This window comes from Myotis yumanensis, unplaced genomic scaffold (genome assembly GCF_028538775.1).
Source record: "Myotis yumanensis isolate MYYU_CA2020_CCGP unplaced genomic scaffold, mMyoYum1.0.hap1 SCAF_3, whole genome shotgun sequence".
In the NCBI taxonomy this organism is placed as follows: Eukaryota; Metazoa; Chordata; class Mammalia; order Chiroptera; family Vespertilionidae; genus Myotis; species Myotis yumanensis.
In genome coordinates this window covers 129,438,551-129,446,051 of record NW_027223754.1, presented here as the reverse complement: position 1 = coordinate 129,446,051, position 7,501 = coordinate 129,438,551, and the positions used below count along the sequence as shown (strand labels likewise).

Sequence of the window (7,501 nt, the reverse complement as noted above, 5' to 3'; positions counted from 1 at the left end):
CAAAGGGAATCGTGAAAAGAACACCAACATAGCATTCAACAGAACTGAGGTTGCAAAAAAATTTGAAGTAACTGCAATCATTTTTTTGTTTTTGTTTTCTTTTTTCCCAATGTGACTCAAACAACTGGGGGAGAAAAAGGAATTGTTAATTCACTGTTGCCTGAGTGATGGCCTTTATCCCAGGCAGGCAGGATTCAATGATGTTTGTTCTTTTAGCTGTATGGTACTTGCAAATGTCATAAACATTACACCAATACTAAGCCTTCTATCCCTTTTCACTGCCGCTCCCCCCTCCCCCTCAAATGAAATGCTAAGTTCTGTCACCTGGGGGTAGTTATAATAATCACAGCTGAGGATATTGCCAGCGGCAGGAACAGAACTGGATCAAGGAAAATGTGACCCAAAGTACATGAGTTTAGCTCCAGTTGCAACAGCTAATGCAGTCACTGCGGGAGGGAAATGAGTCCCTTGACTAAACTCACCCTGATTTGTTATCTGATTAAAAAATATCTGGTGGATGGAAAAGGCAACAATTGTGGGCATACTCAGTTGTTACACATAAATTTGATGACTGAGAATTGACAATGACCCTTGAGATACTATAGACAGTGGAATCTCACATATACTTTAGAATATATTGCATGTTGATAACATGACTATTAGAGCTTAGATTTTTTTTTATGGTAGAAACAAAGGCCACAGATGCAGAATTGGAACAAGAAAAAAAGCCAACATGTTGCCATGATTAAGAGCCGTATTTCAGAAAGGAGATAAATATGCATGAGCCACCATCACACCCTAGTTCTATAATTCATCAACATTACAGACTTTTAATATTTGTACATGAGTACAACCGGAGGGCTTTCCCAAGCATCACCCTATGGTTAGTAGACAAGGCTCTGTAATTCTAGAGGAGAGAAGGAAATGTCTTGTGATACTCCTCAAATAAAGGGAAATGCATCTTGAGTTAGTAAAGGTCAGAAAGATTATTAGAAACTGTGCTAATAATACACACTTTAAAACAGTTACATTATTCAATAAAATCTGGAGGTTTAGCAATTTTGTTGAAACTTTTCGATTGACAACATTTATGCATTACAGAGGAGCTGATTTCCTCATTAATGCATTGATAATTGCTTCTAAAATCTGAATTTAACATCAAATAAACACGTTTCAATTTAAGTCTGAACACTTCCTCAGCTATTACTTTATTATAGTAATTCTGCCATAGAAGATAATCATTTATTTTTTTGGAATTTAGAGTTAGTGACTCTCAATGGTCAATGACCAAATATGTCTATAAAGAAGCCGATATGACTTTGTTGTGAAATCTGTAATCTTATTCAGAAGTCAGGTTTTCTTTCAAGAATTTTTTGAGCAAGGGTTGTATCCTTAGAAAAAGCATATGGATTCCTGAGTTGATTGCTTTGAATACCAATATTTATTTGGCTGAATTGTTGGAGAAGTTTTGCTCAATATTCAAAAGGTATTTGTTAGCCAACTATAGGCCAAGATTGCTAGATTCTGAGTCAACAGTAATAAAGAATACAGCCTTTATAAAACTACTTACTACTAATTATCTTTTTTTTAAAAGGAAGTAAATTTAGAATCTATAATGTTGCAAAGCCTTTCCTTATACAAGGCACATATAGGTACTAAAGCCCCAGTGCATGAATTTGTGCATGGGTGGGGTCATAGTTACCAGTTGTTCTAGTTGCTTGGCTTTTATATATATAGATTTCATTTTTCAACCAGTAGGTATTGAGAATAACTCTTCTGCAAGATAGTGTATAATAGGGAAGCAGCTACCAAGATAAATGAGACATAGCCCCTGATCTCAGGAAGTTTATGACTCCATAGAGAGACATACTTCCATAACTAACTATAATACAAGGTGGTGCAAAAAATAAGGTGAATGGACTTAAAATTGTAAATGGTATTCTGTAATTTATTAAAATCTTCATATAGGAAGAAAATGAAGAGAGCACTCATACCTCTGTCTCTTCATCACCTAATTATAAATTTTCTTTTATAAAATGTTACCACTAAAGTTATAACTGTTAGACCATGTTAAAAAATTATGATATTCAGAAGGTGGGGGAGATCCATTAGTTTTAGAAAAGGCTGGTATTGCAGACATAAAATAAAACATAAGCCTCAAAATGTCTTCCTTAAAGAATACTATTTACATATTTTCAAAGCTGCCACAGTGTCTGTTGAGTAAAACATTATCACTTTCTTAAAGATATTGATTTATGTTTCCCACTGAAGGATTTGCGACATTTTGTTATTATAGTGGCTGATTTCTTTATCAAGAATAGTATATAATAAATAGGTAAAAGCTGAATTACCTGGAACTTGTCAAGCTCATTTCTACCAAAAGGCCTATACTCTTGCCCTAATCTGAGCCTGGATTATCTGCCCCAAAAGTCCAATTCAATTACAGATTTCCTTACTTTCTTCAGCTCACTATTCAAATATCACCTTTCTAGTTGTTCATCAAGTCCTACAAAAAACATTCTCATCTACCTCACCCCTGAACTCTGTTTTCTCTACTTTGTTGCATTTTTTAACTTTATTGTTGACACTATTACAGATGTTCCCGTTCCCCCCTCCACCCCCCACCCCCGTTTGCCCATCTCCACCCAGTGCCAGACCCCCTTCCTTCTTGTCTGTGTCTGTGGGTTATGCATATATGTTCTTCGGCTAATCCCTTCACCTTCTTTCATCAGTCTCTCTCTCCCGTCTGCCCTCTGACAACTGGCAGTATGTTCCATGTACCCATGCCTCTGTTTCTTTTTTGCCCATCAGTTTATTTTGTTCATTAGATTTCACAAATAAGTGAGATCATATGGTATTTGTCTTCCCCTAACTGGCTATTTTATTTAGCATAATAATCTCCAGGTCTATCCATGCTGTCACAAAATGTAAGACTTCCTTCTTTTTTTATGGCCTTGTAGTACTACGTTGCGTAAATGTACCACAGTTTTGTTTTGTTTTCTATCCACTCACTTGCTGATGGACACTTAGGCTGTTTCCAGACCTTAGCTATTGTAAATCACACTGCTATGAACATAGGGGTGCATATATTCCTTCAAATTGGTGTTTCAGCTTTCTTAAGATATATTCCCAGAAGTGGCTGCACCAGTCTACATTCCCACCAACAGTGCACTGGTGTTCCCTTTTCTCCACATCATTGCCAGCACTTGTTTGTTGACTTATTGATGGTAGCCATTCTGGCAAGTGTAAGATGATCTCATTACGGTTTTAATTTGCATCTCTCTGATGCTGGGTGAAGAGCATTTTTTTCATATGTCTATATGTCCTCTTTCGGAAACTCTATTCAGGTCCTTTGCCCATTTATAATTGGATTGTTTGTCTTCCTAGTGTTGAGGTGTGTGAGTTCTTTATATAATTTGGAAATTAACTCCTTACCAGATGTATCTTTGGCAAATATGTCCTCTCATACAGCAGGCTTCCTTTTTATTTTGTTGTTGGTTTACTTTGTTGTACAAAAGCTTTTTTGTTTGGACAGCTCCTGTAAGCCAGCTTCCAGGTTATCCCGAGATCCCCTTTAATACCAAGCATCTGGGTCTGGGAGAGCCAGTGTGAGACGAAGAGTCAATCCTTCCCTGCCGCTGGGATAATCAGGAGTTTTGGCTGGACCTTTGAGCACACACTGAGAGAGTGAGGAGCGAGATGCAAAGCACAGACGATGGCACTGAAACAGATTAATAAGGAACTTAGTGATTTGGCCCGTGACCCTCCCACACAATGTTCTGCAGGTCCAGGTGGGGAAGATGTTTCATTGGCAAGCCACAATCATGGGACCTAAGGATAGCCCATATTAAAGCAATGTATTCTTCTTGACAATTCATTTTCCTACAGGCTACCCCTACAAACCACCTAAGGTTGCATTTATATCAAGAATTTATCATCCAAATGCTAACAGTAATGGCAGCATTTGTTTCGATATTCTAAGATCACAGTGGTCTCCTGCATTAACTATTTCTAAAGTTCCTTTATCCGTTTGTTCACTGCTATGTGATCCAAACCCAGATGACCCCCACTTGCACAGATCTATAAAACAGACAGAGATAAAATATCTCAGGAATGGACTCAGAAGTGTGTCATGTGATGCTACCTTAAAGTCAGAATAACCTGCATTATAGCTGGAATAACTTTAAATTACTGTTTTAAAAAAGCTTTTTAGTGTGATGTGGTTTCATTTGTTCATTTTTTCCTTGCCCTTGGAAATATATGGGCAGAAATATTGCTCGGAGAGAAGTCTGAGATTCTACTGTCTATAGTTTCTTCTAGGACTTTATAGTTTTTCTACTTATATTTAATAAGTCTTTTATCCACTTTGAGTTTATTCTTTTGTATGGTATAAGTTGGTCATCTAGTTTTTTTGTGTATGTACCTGTCCAATTTTCCCAACACCATTTATTGAAAAGACTTTGTTTCATTTTTATCTTAGGACTTTTTAGATTCCAAAATTGTATTATTTACTATTTTGTGTACTTTTTTGTTATTTATTGTCCTCACTAGAATATGAGCTCTGTAAAGACATGAATTGTATCCTTAGTGCTTAGAATATTGTATGATATATATTAGGTCTTCAATGAACATTGCAGTCATGAGCCACTTCATGACAGGAATATGTTCTGAGAAATGGTTGTTAGGCTATTTCATCATTGTGCAGACATCACAGAGTACTCTTACACAAACCTAGATTGTGTAGCTGCACACTTAGGCTCTAGAGTATATAGCCTATTGCTCCTACGCTACAAATCTGTACAGCATATTACTGTACTTTATACTATAGGAAGTTGTAACACTATGGTATTTGTGTATCTAAACATATATAAACATAGAAAGAGTACAGTAAGAATACAGTATAAAAGATAATAAATGATACAGGGCACCTACTATGAATGGAGCCTGCAGGATTGGAATCTGCCGTGGGTAAGTCAGTGAGTGAGTGCCAAGTGTGAAGGCATAGAACATTGCTATCCACAACTGTAGACTTTATAAACATGCTGTGATTAGGCAGCACTACATTTATTTTTAAAAATCTTTCTTCAATAATAAATTAATGTTAGTTTACCATACCTTTTTCATTTTATAAATGTTTTAATATTTTGAAACGTTTGACTCTTACAAGAACATTTAGTTAAAACACAAATACAGCTGTACAAAATATTTTTCTTTACATTTTTACACTTTAACCTTTTTCTATTTATCTATTGTTTAGTTCTCTATCTATCTATCATCTATTTATTTTACCTTTTATACTTCTTTATTAAAAACTAAGACACAAACATACACCTTAGTTTAGGCGTATGCAGGGCCAAACTCATCATTTTTACTGTCTTCCATTTCCACATCTTATCCCGTTGGAGGATCTTCAGGGGCAATAACATGCATGGAGCTGTCATCTCCAATTACATCGATGCCTTCTTCTGGAATACCTCCTAAGCAGGGGTCCTCAAAATTTTTAAACAGGGGGCCAGTTCACAGTCCCTCAGACCGTTGGAGGGCCGGACTATAGTTTAAAAAAAAACTATGAACAAATTCCTATGCATACTGCACATATCTATCTTATTTTGAAGTAAAAAAACAAAACGGGAACAAATACAATATTTGTATTTGCATGTGGCCCTTGGGCCGTAGTTTAAGGACCCCTGTAAGGACCTGCCTGAGGCTTATCTTGAGGAGTTGTCACTCTTTTCAGAAATATGTCCATGCAGTTTTGTTAGGTTTGTTTCTTTTCTTTTCTTTTTTTTTTTTTTTTTTTTTTTTTAATTGTAGATTTGTTTGTAAGCAGATAATGCACCAAGAACAGTCCTGTCTATTAATGAGAAACTTTTGGTGCTGGAGTCCATATTTTCAAATGTTTTATGGAGCTTGTTTATGTCTGTAAAAGTGTCTGGTAAACTCTTTACTATGAAATTTCATATACTTTTATATGGCTGGCAGCACAGTAGGTTTTTGTTGTTTTTACACCAACATTATGTTATGATATTGCAATGGCTAGAATGTCACTAGGTGATAGGATTTTTCAGCTCTATTATAATTTCATTAGAGGCCCGGTGCACAAAAATTTGTGCACTGGGGGGGGGGGGGAGTGGGGGAGAGGGGGTCCCTTAGCCCATCCTGTGCCCTCTCACAGTCTGGGACCCCTCAGGAGATAGTGGCCTGCTGGCTTAGGCCTGCTCCCAGGTGGCAGAGGGCAGGCCCAATCCCTAGGTGCAGCCCCTGGTTGGGCTCAGAGCAAGGCCGATTGGGGAGTTGGGGCGTTGCCCCCTGTCATGCACAGAGCAGGGCGGATTGGGAGGTTGAGATGCCACCCTCTGTCACGCACAGAGCAGGGCTGATCAGGGGGTTGCGGTGCTGCCCCCTGTCATGCACAGAGCAGTGCCCATAAGGGGGGTTGGGACTCCATACCCTGTCACACTCAGGGCAGGGCCGATGGGGGAGGGTTGGGGTGCCGCAGCCTGTCGCACACAGAGCCGCAGGGCGATCAGGGGGTTAGGGAGCTCCTCCCTGTCATGCACAGAGTAGGGCCGATCAGGGGGTTGAGGAGCTCCCCCGTGTCACTCACAGAGAAGGGCCAATAGGGGGTTGGGGCACCGCCCCCTGTCACACACAGAGCAGGGTTGATCAGGGGGTTGGGGCACCGCCACTGTCACACTCAGGGCAGGGCTGATGGGGAGGTTATGGCTCTACCCCGTCACACACAGAGCAGGGCCCTTGGCGGGGGGGGGGGGGGGGGCTTTGGGACACCATCCCCTGCATACACAGAGCAGGGCTGATCAGGGGGTTGGGGCGCCGCACCCTGTCACACACAGAGCCACAGGGCTGATCAGGGGTTTGGGGAGCTCCCCCATATCAGACACAGAGCAGGGCTGATCAGGGGGTTGGGGTGCCTTCCCCTGTCACGAACAGAGCAGGGCAGATAGGGAGGTTGTGGCCCCGCCCCCTGTCACACACAGAGCCGCAGGGCGATCAGGGGGTTTGGGTGCTGCCCCCTGTCACGCTGATCCCAGTGCTGGGATGCATATTACCCTTTTACTATATAGGATAGAGGCCTGGTGCATGGGTGGGGGCCGGCTGGTTTTCCCTGAAGGGTGTTCTGGATCAGGGTGGGGGTCCCCACTGGGGTTCCTGGCCAGCCTGGATGAGGGGATGATGGCTGTTTGCATCTGGTCACACACCCTTCAGGGTGGGGGTCCCCACTGGGGTGCCTGGACAGTCTTGGTGAGGGGCTGAGGGCCATTTTCAGGCTGGTAGATGACTGAAGTTCCCAACCTGTCCTTTTTTTTTTTTTTTTTTTTTTTTATTCTGGGCCAGCTTTAGCTCTGAGGCTCGGCTCCAGCTATGAGACCTCCGCTGCTGAAAGCAGGTTCTGGCCTTTGTTTACCTTCTATATTTGAAACAATGTTGCGGGCTGAAGCCTGGGGATTTGTTTAGCTTCTATATTTGTTACAATGTTGCT

The 7,501-nt window shown here is 40.7% G+C and overlaps 1 pseudogene; it reads left to right on the top strand.

Annotated features, from left to right (window-relative positions):
* Positions 1 to 3,715: 3,715 nt before the first annotated feature.
* Positions 3,716 to 4,138, top strand: LOC139005317 (ubiquitin-conjugating enzyme E2 D3 pseudogene; annotated as a pseudogene).
* Positions 4,139 to 7,501: the final 3,363 nt, after the last annotated feature.